The sequence below is a fragment of the Lynx canadensis genome, chromosome D3, assembly GCF_007474595.2.
Source record: "Lynx canadensis isolate LIC74 chromosome D3, mLynCan4.pri.v2, whole genome shotgun sequence".
NCBI classification, from domain to species: domain Eukaryota; kingdom Metazoa; phylum Chordata; class Mammalia; order Carnivora; family Felidae; genus Lynx; species Lynx canadensis.
The window spans coordinates 70,762,443-70,780,100 of NC_044314.2; the positions used below are offsets into that span (position 1 = coordinate 70,762,443).

The 17,658-nt window shown below is 51.8% G+C and overlaps 1 protein-coding gene across 6 annotated transcripts in view; it reads right to left on the minus strand.

Moving 5' to 3' along the window:
* AP1B1 (adaptor related protein complex 1 subunit beta 1) overlaps positions 1-17,456 on the minus strand; it is an 81,397-nt gene extending 63,941 nt beyond the window's left edge. For 2 of the 6 annotated variants that reach the window (XM_030335944.2, XM_032595477.2), the window contains exon 1: positions 17,237-17,255. The gene's annotated coding sequence lies outside the window, so the exon portion shown is untranslated. Of the gene's footprint in view, positions 1-17,236 lie in introns of all 6 variants that reach the window. The other 4 variants (XM_032595479.2, XM_032595478.2, XM_032595480.1 and 1 more) reach the window with 3 other exon arrangements.
* Between the last annotated feature and the right edge of the window lie 202 nt (positions 17,457-17,658).

Genomic DNA, 17,658 nt, shown 5'->3' on the forward strand with positions numbered 1-17,658 from the left:
TACCGTGGGATCATTATTTTATTAAGGGCAGATTAAAATGATCAATTGTGCTTTATTCAAGTTAATATTTATTTTTGAGAGAGAGAAAGAGAGCAAGCAGGGGAGGAGCAGAGAGGGAGAGAGAGGAAGGGCATCTTTTTTTTTAAGTTATTTATTTTTGAGAGAGAGGGAGAGCGTGTGCACCTGCACACAAGTGGCTGAGGGGCAGAGACAGACAAGGAGAGAAAGAGAATCCCAAGCATGCTCCACTGTCAGCGCAAAGCCTGATGTGAGGCTCAAACTCACAAACCGCGAGATCATGACCTGAGCTGAAGTTGGATGCTTAACCAACTGAGCCACCCAGGCGCCCCGAGAGAGAGAATCTTAAGCAGACTCCACGCTCAGCACAGGGCCCGACTAGGGGCTCAATTTCACGACTGTGGGATCACGACCTGAGTCAAAATCAAGAGTCAGTCACTTAACCGACTGAGCCACCCAAGTGCCCCTCAGATTAATATTAAGTAGGTTACCTGAACATGTCTTCCTGGGTATGTTATATGCATTTTCTTTTTTCTTTTCTTCCTCCCTTTCTTTTCTTTATTAATGAGGCTCTTTTTTTTTTTAAGTAGGCTCCATGCCCAACGTGGGTCTCGAACTCACAATCCCGAGATCAAGAGTTGCATATCCTACCAACTGATCCAGCCAGGCACCCCTCTATGCATTATCTTCAATCCTCATGTTACCTCTGCAGGTTGTGCACTATTAACCCTCTTTTACACACAGAGAAACTGAGGCTCAAAACTCAGTTCATAAATGCCAGATTGAGAGTGTAAGCCCAGGTCTGTGGGCCTCCAAAGCCTGGGCTCTTTTCTCTGATGGATAATGGAAGTTGGGGAGGGCCCGGGGACATGAGGGAATGGACAAATCCATACCAACAGCTAGAAGGCTCTTGATGGACACCTCAGAGGCTATGGTAGGTCTATAAGGTGTGAATTTGGCTAGGTTGAATGACATTTCTCACAATTCCCTTCCCTGGTTGGGGCACAGGAGAGGTTCTTATGAAAGATTCAGGGGGACAGAAGTGAAACGGCAATGCTTTTTGTAGCTCCCACATATTGAAGCGGAGGGACTGGCTCATTTTGTGGGCATGAGGCTGATGCGGGCTGGTTGGGCCCAAGGACCCGGGCGGGGGGGGGGGGGGGACCCGCACAACTAGCCAAGAGGGTCCTTGGCTTCACGCGGGATAGGAATCAAATGCAATCCAAGAAGAAGTGAGAGCAGAGTTTATTAAAGATAGGGAGTGTGTGTAGATTTGGACAGAGCATCCAGGAGACTTGGAAAGGAAAGAAGAGTGAGTTTCATCTTTGCTTGGAGTCTGGGGTTTTTATTGAGGTCTATGGTCCAATGCCTGTGTCTTCTCAGGCACCCGTGAACAAAGACAACAGTTTAGGTGTCCACCATAAGTCACTTATGCCCTGAAGCCAGGGGTCTTGGTGTGTCAGAGGTCTTGGAAAATGTTCATGATGGCCCTGGTCACTCCTTAGATGTTATCTGTTGTGCTGGAAGACTCCAGAGAAATCATCGATTTCTTGACCTTTACAAGGAGGACATACATTACCTGTATAAGAAGGCATGTGTAAGGCAGGGGGGCAGGTCCTAGCAAGAACAGAAGCAGGAAAAGGAACAAAAAAGCAGTTCTTCATGGGGGTTCCTTCAGTTTCTCTGTCTCAAGGCAGTGGCTGGTCTGCAACTGCCTCTCCTACCCTGGGATCAGCATTCAGCTTTGACACTTGCTAAGCCAGGTGTGTGTGTTTAGATCTATGAGAAGGGCCCTGGTCTCTCCAGAAACCCCACATACACCCCTCAAGGTTGGCAGCAGCAAGAACCAACCGGGGTTCCAGTCTGCCCATGAGGGTTCCAGCTTGTTCCTGTGGATCCCAGAATGTTCTTGTCCTTCCCATACATGATATACCTCTGCCCTTGCTGACAGCCTGCTCTATGTCTTCAAGCTCCAGCCTCGATGTCCAGACTCGATGACAATATCCTTGCAGAGACTGCTTAAGCGGCTCCCATAATTGCTCAAGTTCAAACACCTGGGACAAATCCCTTCCTCTCTGTGGCCTGGTATTTCTGCTTGACCCCTGACTGAATCAGAGGAGGGACACTGGGTCAGAGCAGGCAGGTTCTTAGAGCTCAGGGCCTCCAAAGGCCATCAGTGTGAGGTCCTCCTGACAGACCCACTCAGACAGAGTCCAACTCTCCTAACTTCCCTGTCACTCTCTGTGGCTGGAGGAGGACAGATTTTTGCCAAGCTGGCTCCAACAACAAAAAGCCACAGTTACCTGCCATCCCATGGATTTTCCTAAGCAAAATAAAAGGAAACCCAGAATCCTACATAATAAAAACCAGATCCTCTGTATCACAAGGGGTACTGTGGTAAGTGGGCATCCAGAACTGGGACACCCCGGGGACCAAAAGGGTGATGGTCTGGGGATGAGGTATTAACACCCCACCGGATGGATCCTATGCCACACAGGAGCACAGTTCGGACCTTAGCACCAAGGTTGGGACACTCAGTGGGGCTGGAGCACCTGGGGGGCTCAGTTGGTTGAGCGTCCTACTTTGGCTCAGGTCATGATTTCACGGTTCTGGAGTTGAAGCCCTGCATCGGCCTCGCCGCTGTCAGCGTGGAGCCTGATTCAGATCCTGTCTCCATCCGCCCCTCTCTCTCTTTCTCAAAAATAAATAAACACTAAAAGAAAAAAACAACAAAAAAAAAGACACACATGCGAACTGGGCTCCCAGCTGGGGCAGAGCGGGACTTCCATGATGCCCAGACTCTGAAGCTGAAGCCCTAGGTGGCCACCAGAGGGCTCTCAAGCCACGTCTAGGAAGAAAGTGGCGTCCTGAGGCTGTGAGGTAGAGGAAGCCTCCAGGATAGAGCAGTGGGTTCTCCAAGGTGGAACAGGACAAATTTCCTGTGCAAGGCGGCCAGCCACATCTGTAGGAACTCTTGGTGCTGTAGCTGCATCTGTTCCACCTTAGGTAGCTGGGGGTATAAAGCTGGGTTAGTGCCCCTTGGGACCCCCGTTGGGGCTACATTCATGGGAAGGCCTGACACTCATCACTGCAGGGTGGGGAGGCTGGAGGTGGCAGGCCTGACTCATGAGGATTTCTGATACTCCCTCACGGCTCACCAACTGTGTGATCCACCGCCCCCTGTTCAGACCTCAGTTTCCGCATCTGTACAAGGAGGCTGGATCGGATGATCATTCAGGTGGCTTCTAGCCCATCGGTAATAATGGTGGTGATGGTGGCGATGATGATAGCAGTGACATTTGCCATGCACTCAGTATGTGCCAGACTCCACACTAAAATCATTCAATTCGACTGTCTCCCTTAATCTGCACAATAACCCCGTGGGGTAGGCACACCTGTCATCCCCATTTTCATAGGTGAAAACATGGAGGCTCACACAGCTGGAAAATTGTTGGGCTAGGAGAGAGATAATACAGCTAGGAAGAGCCCAGCCCAGAATCACATGGACCTGGGCTTGGACCCAGGTTCAGCTGTTTTTAGCTGTGTGACCCTGAACAAATCACTCACCCTCCCTGTGCCTCGGTCTCCTCTGATGCCCATTCCACAGGGCTGCCACAAGGACCAAAAGCAGTAATGCCAAATGCCTGGTATACAAGGAGCACACCACATCGATCACTGTTCCATATTAAATGCGTTATTATCTGTGGCTGGGATGTGAACCACAATCTACTTGGTCCTCAGCACCAGCTCTCCACCCTCTGGGTAAATCCCTGCTGAAGCAGGAGATGAAATGCTGTCTGGGTTGAGGACTTGGATTTCATGACAGGCTCCGGTTGCCACAGCCGCATAACAGGCCTGCCAGGTGCCCAGAAAGCTGCTTGGCCCCATTCTCGAGCCAGATGGGCCTGCCCCCCGGGGAGGGGGTGTGGCACAAGCATTCTCACTCACCTGGCCAGCAGCCTCTGCCACGCCATCCTGGCAGGCCCAGAGCCAGCCTCTGCCCCCAGCAGCTTCCCATTTGCTCCTCACCAAACTCTCTGCACCTCCTCTGCAAGGCTCACCCACAAGATAACAGAATACCTTATAACCTCCCATGGGTTGCCCTTTGAAAGATATCCCTTCTCTGTCCCTCCACGTTAGCCTTACCCAGATCTCTTACCCAGTAACCCCCAATCTGGCTGACTCCTTTGCCCCCACCCAGCTCACCTGCCTGAGTACCAAGAAGATGCTGTTCTCAAAGAGGACGCTGCTGGTATTTGTGTCTGGTGGATGCCATCAAGGGATAGGGTTGGTAGTGCCTCTGGTCTGCTGGGTCCCTACCATGTGGTTTCTACTAAAGCTTCTGTTCTTTGCACACAGGGTAGCCCCCTGAGAGTGGAGGGGCTGCTGCCTTTCCAGTGCCTGACATACCCAGGCACACAGTGGGGCTCATGAGAATGTGAATGAATGAATGAATGAACAAGCGAACGAATGAATCGAGTGAAAGGAAAAATGAGGAAGGGTTGGGTTTGGTCTTTGGATTTGGGGGACTCAGGGGCTCTCAATGGCACTGGGAACCCTGGATCTGTGTCCTGGCTCTGTCTGCCACCACTCAGCAGCTGTGGGGCCTTGGTCAAGGCTCTCAACTTCCCCAAGCCTGTTTCCTCTTCTATAAACCAGGGAGAGTAACAGTCCTTACCTCTTGGAGCCAATGTGGAGACACCATGGAAAGAAGTGAACACAGCCTGGTACTGTTATGATTACCCACCCTGTGAATGCCCACCTTCCTGAGCCACCAGAATTAGAGGAACTAGAGGTGGGTTTGGAGGTGCAGGGGTGATGCTCATCTGATAGCGAGGGTGCCGGCATGAAACTCTGACGGTGAGGCTTCTGTTGGCCCAGCTGGGTAGGGACGTGGGACAGGAAGCCAAAGGTGTGAGCCTTCTGGCCGGTTCAGTGGCCCAGCCCTGTTTACACTCCGCCCAGTGTGGCACATGGCCGCTGGCCATTGCTTCCTCACCACCTTCCCATACGATCCCTTCCGATCCAGTCCCCAGAGGGAGCCTTCAAATATTGCATCTGAGACATGGTGAGCCCCTGCCTGAACCCTTCTCAAAATTTCCCTGGTCCAGCTCTCCACATGGCACGATGCTCCTAGCCTCTCCCTTCGCCTACCCCACCCTTCTGCTCTGAGCTCCAGCCATCTGGACCTCCTCTGAAATTCCTCATGTCATTCTACCTGTGCTGGTCACTCTGTCCTTTGCCCCTTCTCTAGCAACTTCTTGCTACTAGCTCAGTAACAAGAACCTGGCCAGGCTCTGTTCTCAGCATCCTCTCCAACAGGGCAGGGATCCCAACACCAGCTGGGTAGGGGTCAGGGGGTTCTGATCCCAAGAGTGCCCTCTGACCCCACCCTTTTTCCATCCCCATGTTCTAGGCCTGCACCTCAGAGGGCTTTCCTGAGCCCAGAGGAGCCAGACCAGTAGCTGGCTCACTGCAGGCACTGCGGACGGCTCCCTTCCCAAGTGCTGCACCAGGCTCTTTCTCTGTAACCTCCAGCTCCTGGTGGCCGTAAATCTTGGCCTGGCAAGGACTGCAGAAGCCCTGTCTGCTAGCTCAGGCAAGGCTGACTCCCTCACCCTCCTTCTGGTTCCGCAGGGCGCAGTTCCTCTCGGGGCCAGGGCAGGGTGCCCAGGGCCAGCAACTGCAGCATTCTCCCTGTCATCCTTCAAGGCCACCCTGAGGGGCTGGGCTCCCCACTCACCTGCCTTTCCCCTTTCGGCCTTGTTTTCTCCAGCTGAAATACAAGGGGCTTGGGTCCGAATCTTTTTAGAAATTCTGATGATACTCATAATCACCATCCCTCCACTCACATACACAAAACAGAATTTCGCATTAAAACTTTACCAGTCGCTTCCCCCACAGATCTGAGTGGTTAGGAACCTCTGTATTTCAAGAGCTACTGTTACTTGCAAAAAGCAAGTTGCAAAACAGAATGTACAATCTTCTTAAAACATAAATATTAACACTTACTTGTAAATGCATAAAAGAACCTGGAAGAATATAGTAAGTGGTTCCAGAGCTTATCTCTGGAAAGTAGGGTTGCAGGGCCTTTCACTATCTACTTCAGACATTTTTGTAACTGAATATTTTTTTTAACAAGTGCATGCTACTTTGAGGGATTTTCCCCCCATTTAAAATATAATCCTATGATATTATCACCAACAATCTCAAATTCTCCAGACCATTGATACTTTGGTTGAGCAGAATGATAATGAGCACTCAGGTTTCTGAAGTCTGACTGACAATAGATTAGCAGGATTAAGCCATGACTTGACACTTACAGATGGGTTCCTCAGAGCAAGGTAATTAACCTATCTAGGCCTCACTTTATTCTCAAAAATGGGGTTAGTAGTAACTCCTACACCTCAAAGGATTTCTTACATTGGCAAGAAGAAAAATGTAACCATGTCTCTTTTTTTTTAAGGAAAGACTCTTTTTTTTTTTTTTTTTGAGAGAGAGAGAGAGAGAGCTCGCACACACTAGTGGGGGAGATTCTCTCAACCAGGCTCTGTGACCAGCCCAAAGCACAGCTTGATCCCAATGACTGTGAGATCATGACCTGAGCCTAAACCAAGAGTTGGACGCATAACTCGACTGTGCCACCCAGGCACCCCTAAAAGGAAAGGCTCTTGAGTAAGGCAGACTCTTAAGACCCTGCCTGGGTCCCCAGGGGAGGTGTCACATCTTGTAACTGCTTTCATTGGCCCTGGCCAATGTCTTCCCAGTTGCTGGGTCTCACACTGGACCACTGGGAGGTCCCCACAGGGCTAGGAGTCCATAGGACAAATGTGGCTAATGGAATCTGGCTTGTACTCTTGTGTCTGGCACCAGTTCAGCAATGGGGATATAAAAAACCCAGACATCACCTCATTGCTGTTTCATCAAAAAAGGAGACTTTCTCCCTGCACATCCCTGCAGAGGACAAATTCTTGCCGGCTGTGTGGCCTGGGAGGGAGCAGGAAGAGAGGTAGGAAGAATCTGGGGAGTTCTCCCCATCTTGGGGGTCAGAGGGCAGCCTGTGTCATCGTAATAGCCATGGGACTGGCCCCTTGGTAACCATGATAACCTAGGTAACCATGCACTGTGTGGGCACCTGACAAGCATAAACCTCTCCTCCCCTCCCCACATCCTACGAGGGAGATACTGGCATCCCCTTCTAACAAGGGGTGAGGGTCCTTGTCTGAGGTCACTGAGCTATGGTGGGGATTTGTCTCCAGTCCAAGTGACTCCAAAGCCAGTGTTCTCAGCATCTTGGGAGCCAAGAGGCCTGTGGCATAAGCACAGATCTCCTCAAATGCCATGTGTGACCTTGGACAGGTCTGAGACCCTTCCTGAGTATCGCCTCAGGGATTTTCAGAGGAGAACTTCAGGCCGCCCAACCTCCTCCTCCAGGATAGTTCTGCCATGAGTTAACATGTTGGGCTTTCCTGGAAGATTTGGTATGAACAAAGGGCCTGACAGCCTCAGAAAGAAAAATAAAACAAAAAGCAAACAAACAAAACCTCCACAGAACCAGAGAGTCTCCAAGAGCTAGGGTATTCCCATAGTCCTGGATACCCGGTGTGCTCTTTCTAAAGGCCGATCCAGCCCTGTCAGTTCCCCTGGCCCTGCCTGTTCTGTCCACCCGGCTCAGGGTCCTCATGGCTTCTCGTCTATCCCTGCTCTAAAGGACTTGGGGGTCCCTTCATGCCTCATTAGGTGCTGGTCAGAAAACTGGAGACTCTAAGCTTTTCAGGACTCCTCAGCTGGCCTGCCCAAGGCAGTGCCCCAGCATGACTCGGCAGAGGTGGGCCTTGCTGACCCCCATGCCCTGTCTTCCTCTCCTCTCCTCTCCTCCCCTCCCCTCCCCTCTCCTCTTCTCTCCTCTCCTTTCCTTTCCTTTCGTTTCCTTTCCCTGTCTACAGGGTCATTGCCAGGACAGGGGGCTCAAGGATGTTTCGGAAAAAGTTATGAATCAGATTTTTATGTTAAATGACCCAGCTGTCAGATGTGGACAACTGTACTAGTCATTTGCTATATGATCTCAGACCCATTCCCTGCTCTTCCTCTGCTTTCTTGGCATCCCAAGTGCTCATTGGGAAACTACATTCCCAAGCTCCTCTGCCAACAGACTCTGGTTAGGTTCAGCCAATGGGAGGCATTAAAGAAAGACTGGCAGGTAGGAAGAGGCCAGGGTATTTCCCAGCTCTCTGTGCAGTGCCTGGGTCTCCTCCAAAGCCACTGTGCCCTCCAAAGCCAGCCCATCCTCCATGTGTCCAGGTCACAAGTTTGGGTAACCACGCCCTTACTGCCTCCTATTTGGCTTTTCAAAATTGTCGCTACTGACCCCCATAAAGTGGTCTCTGTTTTTCTGATAACAGCAATTGATTCGAATCCTCTTTTTCTGCACTTTTTAATCATAGTGTAATATATAACATAAAATTTACCATTTTAACCATTTCTAAGTGTACAATTCAGTGGCATTAATTACATTCACAATGCTGTGCAACCATGACCATTATTTCCAAACGAATTTTTTTAATACCCTTGGTTGGGGGAGGGGCTGGACCAAGCTGCTCCACAGGCCACATCAGCCTGTGGGCTGACTGCTCATGACCTTGGCTTTGCAGGTGGCAGATATTCTCTCATGTATTCCCCTGCCTGAGCATGCCAAATCTCACGATATTAATGGGAAAGGACAGATGACCCCAATTCCACACAGGAAACTGGAGCTCAGGCAGGCCATGGCTACTGACCAAGACACCCCATTCCCAGCCCTATGCTCTTACTCCCAGCCAGCTTCCTGTTATCCCCCTTCCCCTGGTCTTCAAAACTCGAACCTCCACACACAGGTCCCCTGCTGCTCTGCCCCCAAGACGGTAAACTCCTGCCATGGGCTTCCCCTCAGAGTGTCACCCGGGAGTAGGATAGGGTGAGGTCCTTGGGGTCTACATACCCAAGGACACCACTCTCTGGGCACCAAGTAAGAGTAATAATAATACCAACGACAACAATAATAATACAACCTAATGTTTATTCACATTCAATTCCTTCGGCATGTAGAAAGGAAGGGAGAGCTGAGGATCTTGCATCCCCTCTTTCCAGGGGTCAGGTAGAAATTTGGAAAAGCTCAGAACAGAGGCCTTCGTAATTAAAACAAGCCGACTACCAACTTATCGGGGACCTATTACATTCCCCAAGCAGGTGCTTTGTCTCTTAATCCTCATGAGTGTCCTGAGAGAACAGAGGCTCCTTAAGGAGGCAGGCCCATCTGGTTCCACAGCAGGAAGGGGTGGAGTCGGGACTCGGACCCAAGTCTCCTTGTACCCAAAGACCATGGCACCTCCATACCCCTGTGCTCATTCTCGCCTCCCTGCCTTTGCATGAGCTGTTCCCCTATGCTGGGCTACCACCATGAGGGATAGTAAAGTGCATGTCAGACTGGGTTGAAGGGGTCCCCCATGGCTTGCCGCAGCCCTTCTGCCATTGCCGGGCAGGGCCCTGGACCCGTGCCCAGGCTCTGCTACAGCCTGAGTCGAGCGAGGCAGGCCCTCAGCCAACTGCTGAAGAGGCACAATGGCAGTGGGGAGAGGGAACTCGGGCAGAGGACAGAGGCTTTTGGGGTCTCCAAATCTCTGCCAGGGCATGGTGGGCACTCTGTGTCAAGCCCTGAGCCTCTGTGGGTGACAGGGAATCTCATAGGTGTGGGTTTAAAACCTGGCTCTGAATAACACAAACCCAGGTTTGTCTGTGAACACACAGACCTGCTCTGAAGGACATTTGTGAATCATCCTAGTCGCCTCCAGGGGAGGAGCTGGGTGGCTGGGGACAGAAGACAGGGAGGCTTTTCAATCATCTACCCTTTGGGCCTCTGGGCTTTTAGCCATTAATAAATCATTTAAAAAGTTTAAACTCTGGTTTGGTAAATCACTGCTGTGTGACCTTGAGCATGTCACTTAACCTCTCTGAGCTTCGATTTCCCCAGCTCTAAAATAGGGTTAATCATAACACTTACTTCATAAGGAAAGAGTAAGGCAGAAGTGAAAGTATTCACACACCGTGCTTAGCATGATGCCCGAGACACAGGAAAAGCTCTTAAGTGGGACTGCTATTATTATTATTTAATATTGTTATTACTACTATTGGCCATTTGCCTGTCAGACCTCAAGCAAGGGCTACTACAAAGTTCTCTGACACCTTCCAAAGTCTCTTCCTCGAGACTGAGGCCATCCCAGCAAATGCCGGCTCTGTTACTGTGACTTGGGTAGGTCATGTCACCTTTCTGTGCCTCAGCTTCTCCCTCTATGAAACAGAGATACTAGACTTGCCCACTATTCACAACATTATTAACAATCAAGACTTACCACATATGGTGGCAGGCACAGGGGGTGCCAAGGTGAGGGCAAGGGGCTCACAGTCTGGTGGGAAGGCACCTAAATTAACAGATGCTTGGGGCACCTGGGTGGGCCAGCTGGTTGAGTGTCCTACTTCGGCTCAGGTCATAATCTCACAGTTTGTGAGTTCAAGCCCCAATTGGGCTCTGCTCTCAGCGCAGAGCCTGCTTCGGATCCTCTGTCTTTCTCTCTCTCTGCCCTTCCCCCCCCCCCCGCTTGTGCTTGCTCTCTCTCAAAAATAAATAAACATTAAAAAAATAAATTAACAGATGCTTGCGACAAGAGAGATAAGTGGGAGATGGGGGAAAGGGAGCGAAGAGAGGCCAGCAGAGGAGCCTAACCCAGCCAGGGGTGGAAAGGGCACCAAGGAAGCCTTCCTGGAAGAGGTGTTGCCACAGCTGAGCACTGAAGGATGACTAGGAGTTGGTCAGTCAGAGGAGAAAGAGAGTCAGAAAACACACTGCAGACAGGGGAAGCTGTAAGAACAAGGGCTAGAGGTGTAAGACCCAGTGGGTTGTTCCAGAATAAGCAGGAAGGAAATGAAGCCAGGCCCACTGAGGGCAATGGGAAGATGAGGAGACGTTTTTGTCACCGACCTCAGAGAACTGTCTGGTTTCAGACACCAGGTCTACGAGTTATCTGCTATGTAACCTTGGCCAAGGTACTTAACTTCTCTGTGCCAAACGAGGCAAACAGTGCTTACCCCATTCTGTTGTTGTGAGGGTAAAAGTAAGTTAATTCACGTAAGGTGCTTAGAACCAGGGGCTGGCACACAGCCCCGTACTGCTCTGTCCTCCACAGGCCCAGGCACGCAGTGGCCTTCAAGGAGACTAAATAATTTGCTGAGTGGATGAACAAATGAGCAAACAGGGTGCCAAGTCCCATGACCCCTCTGCTGACCCCCGGGGGTGGAGTCTGCTCTGGCCTCCCCGCTTTGTGCTCACCATACACACTTTGTGCTGGGATCACACAGATCACCTGGAGACACACTGATGCTCCTGTCCCCCGCGCCACCTGGGAACCACCTCAGCCACAAAATGTCCATCGCTAGTTCATTCCCCATCCTGACACTATCTGCAGGGACCTCTACAGGAGAGGCCCAGATTTGGGAGGCTAAGCTGCACTTTGAAGGGGAAGGAGACCATGTTTATTGTCACCTGCTAGCGGTGTGTCTGGCAGAGGGGTCCACCTCCAATAACTCAGGTCTGACTCTTGTGATTTTACAGATGAAGAGAACAGGTTCGGGAAGGTGAGGACTGGCCGGGGCGGGGGTGGGTGGTGGGGGGTGGTGGAGATGAGTCCAGCCCAGGTTGCAGGCTCCAAAGCTTGGCTTCTCCACCACCCCCATCACCCACCCTATCTTAGCTCTCTCCTGTTTGCCTGGCCTGGTTGCTGAGGTCACACAGGAGACCTAGTTTCAAGGTAAAAGGTTCAGGGTCGGGGGGAGTTAAAAGAAATCAGAAGGATGGATGTCAGTGCCGACACTTTCAGATCATTCACACTGTACAAATGGGGAAAAAGACTCAGAGAAATTCCATGAACCACTCTGAGGTGCCCAGCCCATTCATGGTAGCGCTGTGGTGGGACCTTGACCTTACTCTCAATACACAATGTGTCTCATTATCCCAGGTGCCTGGCAGGCTGTAGCCTGAGACAACCATGCTGTCTGCAGATGGGAACCAGGAAAAAGGGGGAAGGAGTTGTCAGCAGGCAGTTTTGGGGAGAGCACTCTGAGGGAGCTGCAAAGCAGGCAGTGCAGGTCCAGAGTGGAGAGCAGCACCCAGCAAGGGAAAGCACACCCCTCTATCCCTGCCCTCCATCCACCACAGCAACAGGGATGCTGCAGATGCTGCTGCTGGCCCTGGCTGAGTCGCCAGCCAGCCTGGTTTACAGCTCTGCAGAGGGAGGGATGTGGGAGGAGACGCTGAGCCAGGCTCAGCTTGCTCTAGCTCAGCTCCAGCCGCAGTGAGAACCAAAATGCCCAGAAAGGCCTCCCAGGGGGCGGCCTGGTAACCTTACCCTGCAGCTGGGTGGAAGGAGAGGGGTTCAGTTCCCTGCTTGGCCAGACCTGCAGGTCCAGAGAAAAGGGTCTTAGAGGAAGGGGCAAGAAGGGGCTTGGGGCTGCACAGAGGAGAAGCTTCTTCAAGCCCCAGGGCTGGATCTGAAAAGGACAGTACCAGGAAGGGGCATCTAGGCCCTGACCTGGGGGACTTGATCATCTAGGACAGGGACAGGAGAGATGGAGACCTGACACAATTCACCGTGTAACAAGATAGCTGAAATGGGGTGACAAAAGGCACTTGATCATGATATTAATGATAGCAATTAATAATAATGGTTCCCACGTATTAAGTGTAGTCACTGGGCCAGTCACTGTAAGCCTCAGTTCAGCTTCACCCGGGAGACACTATTTTTCCCCTTTTCACAGATGAAATAACTGAGGCCCAGAATGATAACATGACGGCTTGATCAATCCTAGCCTGGGAGATCCTTGCGTGTCCCTCCACCCGGGCTCCTCCTGAGGTCCAGGGCTCTGGTTGTTGCCAGCCCTGCTCTATCCTTTGCCCAGTGCCTTAAATGCAATCTGCACTCAGTATCAAGACGAATGGATGGGTGAAGCCAGTCCCACCTCAGGCAGAGAGAGGGAACATGCAATCTCCCTGCCCTTCTCTGCCTAAGTGGGGATGCATCCAACCTTGTGTCTGTATCTGGCAAAAAACTCAGTCTGATCTGAACCTCACAGTGTCCTCAAGAGGTAGCCAAAATGTGGAAAATCACCCCATTTCACAGATGAGAAAATTGAGGCTCAGAGAGGTTATGCACCTTGCTTTGGGCCCCTAGCCAGCCGGTGGTGGGTCAGGCTCCTTCCCCTCCTCCTGGAGTCTATCAGCCCTCTCTGAGGGAGGGCTGGACTTGCTACTGGGAATAAACAGTGCCAGTGATAGCTAACATTCAGACAGCACCTACAATGTGTTGGCATGTAGCATCTCATCGGATCTTCCCAACAACCTTTTTTTTTTTGTGACAGTCTACTGAGATATAATTCACACACCATCCATCCAATTCAGCCACTTAAAGTGTACAAGTCAATGCTTTTTAGTACATTGTCGTGCAACCACCACCACAGTCGATTTTAGGACATTTTCATCCCCACAAAAAGAAACCCAATGCTCCTGAACAATCATCCTTTGATTCCCTCAACCCTCCAGCTAAAGGAAACCATTAACCTACTTTCTTCTTTATACATCTGCCTATTCTGACATTTCACATAAATGGAGTCATATAATATCCAACAACTTTATGAATGGGTTATCTTATCCCCATTTCCCAGATGGCAGTAACTGAGGCTTAGACAGGTGAAAACCTTACTGAGGGCCTTTATAAACAATTTTTAGTGCTTATTTATTTTTTGAGAAAGAGAGAGAGAGCTGGGAAGGAGCACAGAGAGAGGGAAACAGAGGATCAAAAGCAGGCTCTGCACTGTCAACACAGAGCCGGAGCAGGGGCTTGAACTCACCAACTATGGGATCATGACCTGAGCCAAATCAGATGCTTAACCGACCGAGCCACACAGGTGTCCCACCAAGGGCATTTCATGAAGCAATGATGGGTAGGCTTGAAACTCAGGCTCACCTGACTCAGAGGCCCTGCTCTTCGTCATTAACTCCACCAGTCAGTGAATGCTAGAGCTCAAGGACCACCCTGCTCCTCCCCTCCCTTCTACCTGAACCCAAGGCCCCACCCCTAAATTCCTCCATCACACCGGGGGTTCTGCCAGGGACCCCTGTGGTTCTCCCACAACCTCTGCTACCCTCCAAGGCCTCAGCGATGCCACCTCCTTTGGGACCTTCTCCCTGATTGCTCACCTTTCTTGGAGCTCCCACTGCCCATGTGCATTTGCCCGTGGAAGACTGGGCAGCCAGGCTCCCTCTCTGTGTGGGAAGGAAACTGAGGCCCTGAGGAGGTGTTTGGGGTGACCTAGTGAGACCAAGTAGAAAGGGGACTGAGGCCAGATCCTCGAGTCCCACACCAATTCTCTCCCCACTGGCCTATTCCAAAGGGGAACCCTTAACCTCCTACCCCCTCACCCCTCCCCTCACCCCACCCCCAAAGTGGTGCCATTGAGCCTATGCGAAAGAGGAGGAAACTGACGCTCAGAAAGTCTAGTGACCTGCCCGAGGCTATAGACACGGAACCAGGCTTCACCTCCTGATTCCCCAACTTGCCCCCCCCCCCCCACAACATGCTGGGTCAGCAGCAATTTGTGACTCCCATAGCCCCTGAACTTGCCCTTCTATCAGCCCTTATAAAACCGGTTCCTTATTTGTTCGTGGTAAGAGGAGGTGGGATTCCTGTCTTTGTGGCTGTATTTCCAGTACAGGCATGGGCCTGGAACAGGTCTCAAGAAATGTTTGTTGAACAGATGATGGAAGAGAGGAAGGAAGGAATAAGGTTTGAGTGGTGGAGGTGGGGGGTTCAGCCACCTGCCCAGAGTCACACTATGCCATTTACTAACATCAGTTCTTCTGACTCCTAAATCGAGAACTTCTGGCATTTTGGGGTCCTGCACCTCTTGGACAACCACTCACACATCCTACACACAGTTCTGAGGGCTCCTGGCCCCCTGTAGCTCACTCCAGGCCAGGAGTAGCATCTCTATACTGCAGGTGGAGAATCCTGTACTATGTCACACAGCCCTGTCCTGGGGACACGAGATATGAATGCACTTCATAAAAGCCTGAAGCATAGCACGCACGTCAGCTGTGTCATCTTCAAACCGCGAGCCCGCACCTCGCTGCAGCCCCTGGCACACAATGCAGCAGTCCTGACACCATTCCTCTGCCTCTTCTGTCCTCAGACGCCTCTGCCCCACCCCGGGGGGCTGCCGCCAGCCAGGGACGTGCAGGAATGCCCGTTAGTGCTACTTCAGCCACCATCAGACCTGGCAGCCTACACCAGCAGTATTAGGGTGGGGCCGCCTATATCTCTTATCTGTGGTCCCCTGCTGACTCAGCAGGACCCTGCGTCTCCTCCCTCACCCCTAACACCACCTTGGTCTCAGGGGGCAGAGGGTGGCAGGGTCCAAAACTCAGGAACTTTCCCAGCCCCAGGATGGCGCAGCAGACAGATGTTTTTTGAGGGTTTTCTAGGCCAGAAGCGGTTGTCTTTTTGCTTATGTTTTCCACCAAATCTCAAATGAAGCTGGTATTATTAGCACCCCATTTTACAGATTCAGAAACTGAGGCATGGAAAGGATAGGTCCGCTCGCTCGAGGTGCTCTGAGGGGAAGTGGGAATGCTAGCACTCAGCCTTGGGTTGGTCTGACCTCAGCAGTGGGCTCTGTACCATTGGAGGAGTAAGCCTCCCCCAGAAGTTACTCCTGATTGGAGGTGTCTGCTCCCCTTCACCCATGTACAGTATCTGCCCTTGGAAGTCTAGCACCGGGACGTTCTGAGTGAAGTGGCAGATTTGCATTCATTAGAAATTCTCAGGGGATGCATGTTTTGCTGAACCTCAACTTGTCTCTTCATCTACGGTCATAAAATATTAAAGCCAGAAGGTGCCATTGCAATTAGGATTGTCTAGTCTCTACATCTTATGAAGGGGAAACTGAGGCTCAGCGATGCAGGGGACTTGGCCAGTCATTCCCAGTTGCAGATAACTGGGAACAAACCCAGGACTCTAGACATCATGTCAATGCTACCTAAAAGTCAAAGAATGTGAGCTCAGGAAACAATCAATGTCCAGGGTCTTCTGGCCCAAACCTCCCATTTCACAGAAGGGGAAACTGAGGCTCAGAGGAGAGTGGGGTAGGAGCGATATACAGCAGGCAGAGTGCACCATCAATGAACTCGAAAGTCCCAGTTTATAGTGTGACCTGAGACCGTGAGGTGACCTCTCTGAGTCTAATCTGTAGAAATAACGAAACTTATAGTGTAGGGTCACTGTCAGCAGTATAAAGGATGCTGGCCCTTAGGGCCGGCACCTGACACATACTTAATACTGGCAGGCCCTTGTCATTGTCCCCGTCTGCCATCCTGCCTTCCAGATCAAACATTTCTCAGAACAGTGTAGTGGGGTAAGACTGTGGAGTGCTGCTCCAGCCACCTGTTAGCTGGGTAACCTTGGACTGGTTACTGTTCTGTGATTCTGGGCCTCAAATATCTCCTCCATTCAACAGGATGGCAAGGACAGTACCTCCCAGGCAGGGTTGTGGTGAGGTGGAAGTAGCACATGTGATGGGCTTCGTGTAAAGCCAGGCACGCAATAAGTGCTCAGTAAATCTGAGCTAACACCATTACTTGTTACTTGCATGGCCATGTCTCATGTCTGCCCCATCCCAGGCTGCAGGGTGTCTGGTCCACCAGGAAGGGGCTTAGTCCCCACCTCTAAGACTCTTCTGTCTCAGGACTGCTAATGCAGCAAGGGAAGGAGATCCCAGGGCTCTGCGCGGCCACACGGGATAGCCTGACCCAGCTCTGATTTCTCGGTGCCTGCCTGGTGACAGGAATTCTGAAAATACTGGACGAAATCCCGTTTTTTTTGCAGTCACGGAAGTGTCCCCGAGCCCCCATTTTACAGGTACAGAAACTGAGGTCTGAGGAGGGGGAGGGTGCTGCTCACAGATGCAACGGACACGTGCCCAGGGCTGGATGCACGGGTGCCCTCGTTTGTGGCAACCGTCCCCCAGGGACGAGCCTCTGCAGCAGGAACCCCTCCCAGAGCCCCGCCTCCTCTGCTTGGGGGTGGGCGTCTGGCCCTCCCCGACGCCCCGCGGCGTCCGTAGGGGGGACATTACTCACAACGAAGGAGACCACGGCAGCCATGCCGCCTCCACCTTCCTTGTCCCTGGGATGCCTCTGACCCGTGCCGCGGCGACTAAGGCTGCCGGAAGTCGGGTTGCGGCTGAACGTCGCGTTCCCCGGCTTCTCCGAGCCCGGCCTTGGGAGGAGCGCTCCATAATCTTCCGTGGCCGGAGGAGGCGTTCGGGCGTTTCCGGCGCCGAGGGGCGGGGCTGAACGTGACGCAGACGTCACCGTCGCGCTGCCTGCAGAGGGGCGCTTGTTGCGCGATTCGTTCAAGTCAAGATTGTGGGCCAAGCATCCAGGAAGCACAGGAATCAGCTGTAGTCCTAGAACCTCGGTTTCTTGCTCTGGAAAGTGGGTTTGATGACAAGTCTGGTGAGGCCGCAGTGGGACCTGGATACATTTATGAAAGGAACTAG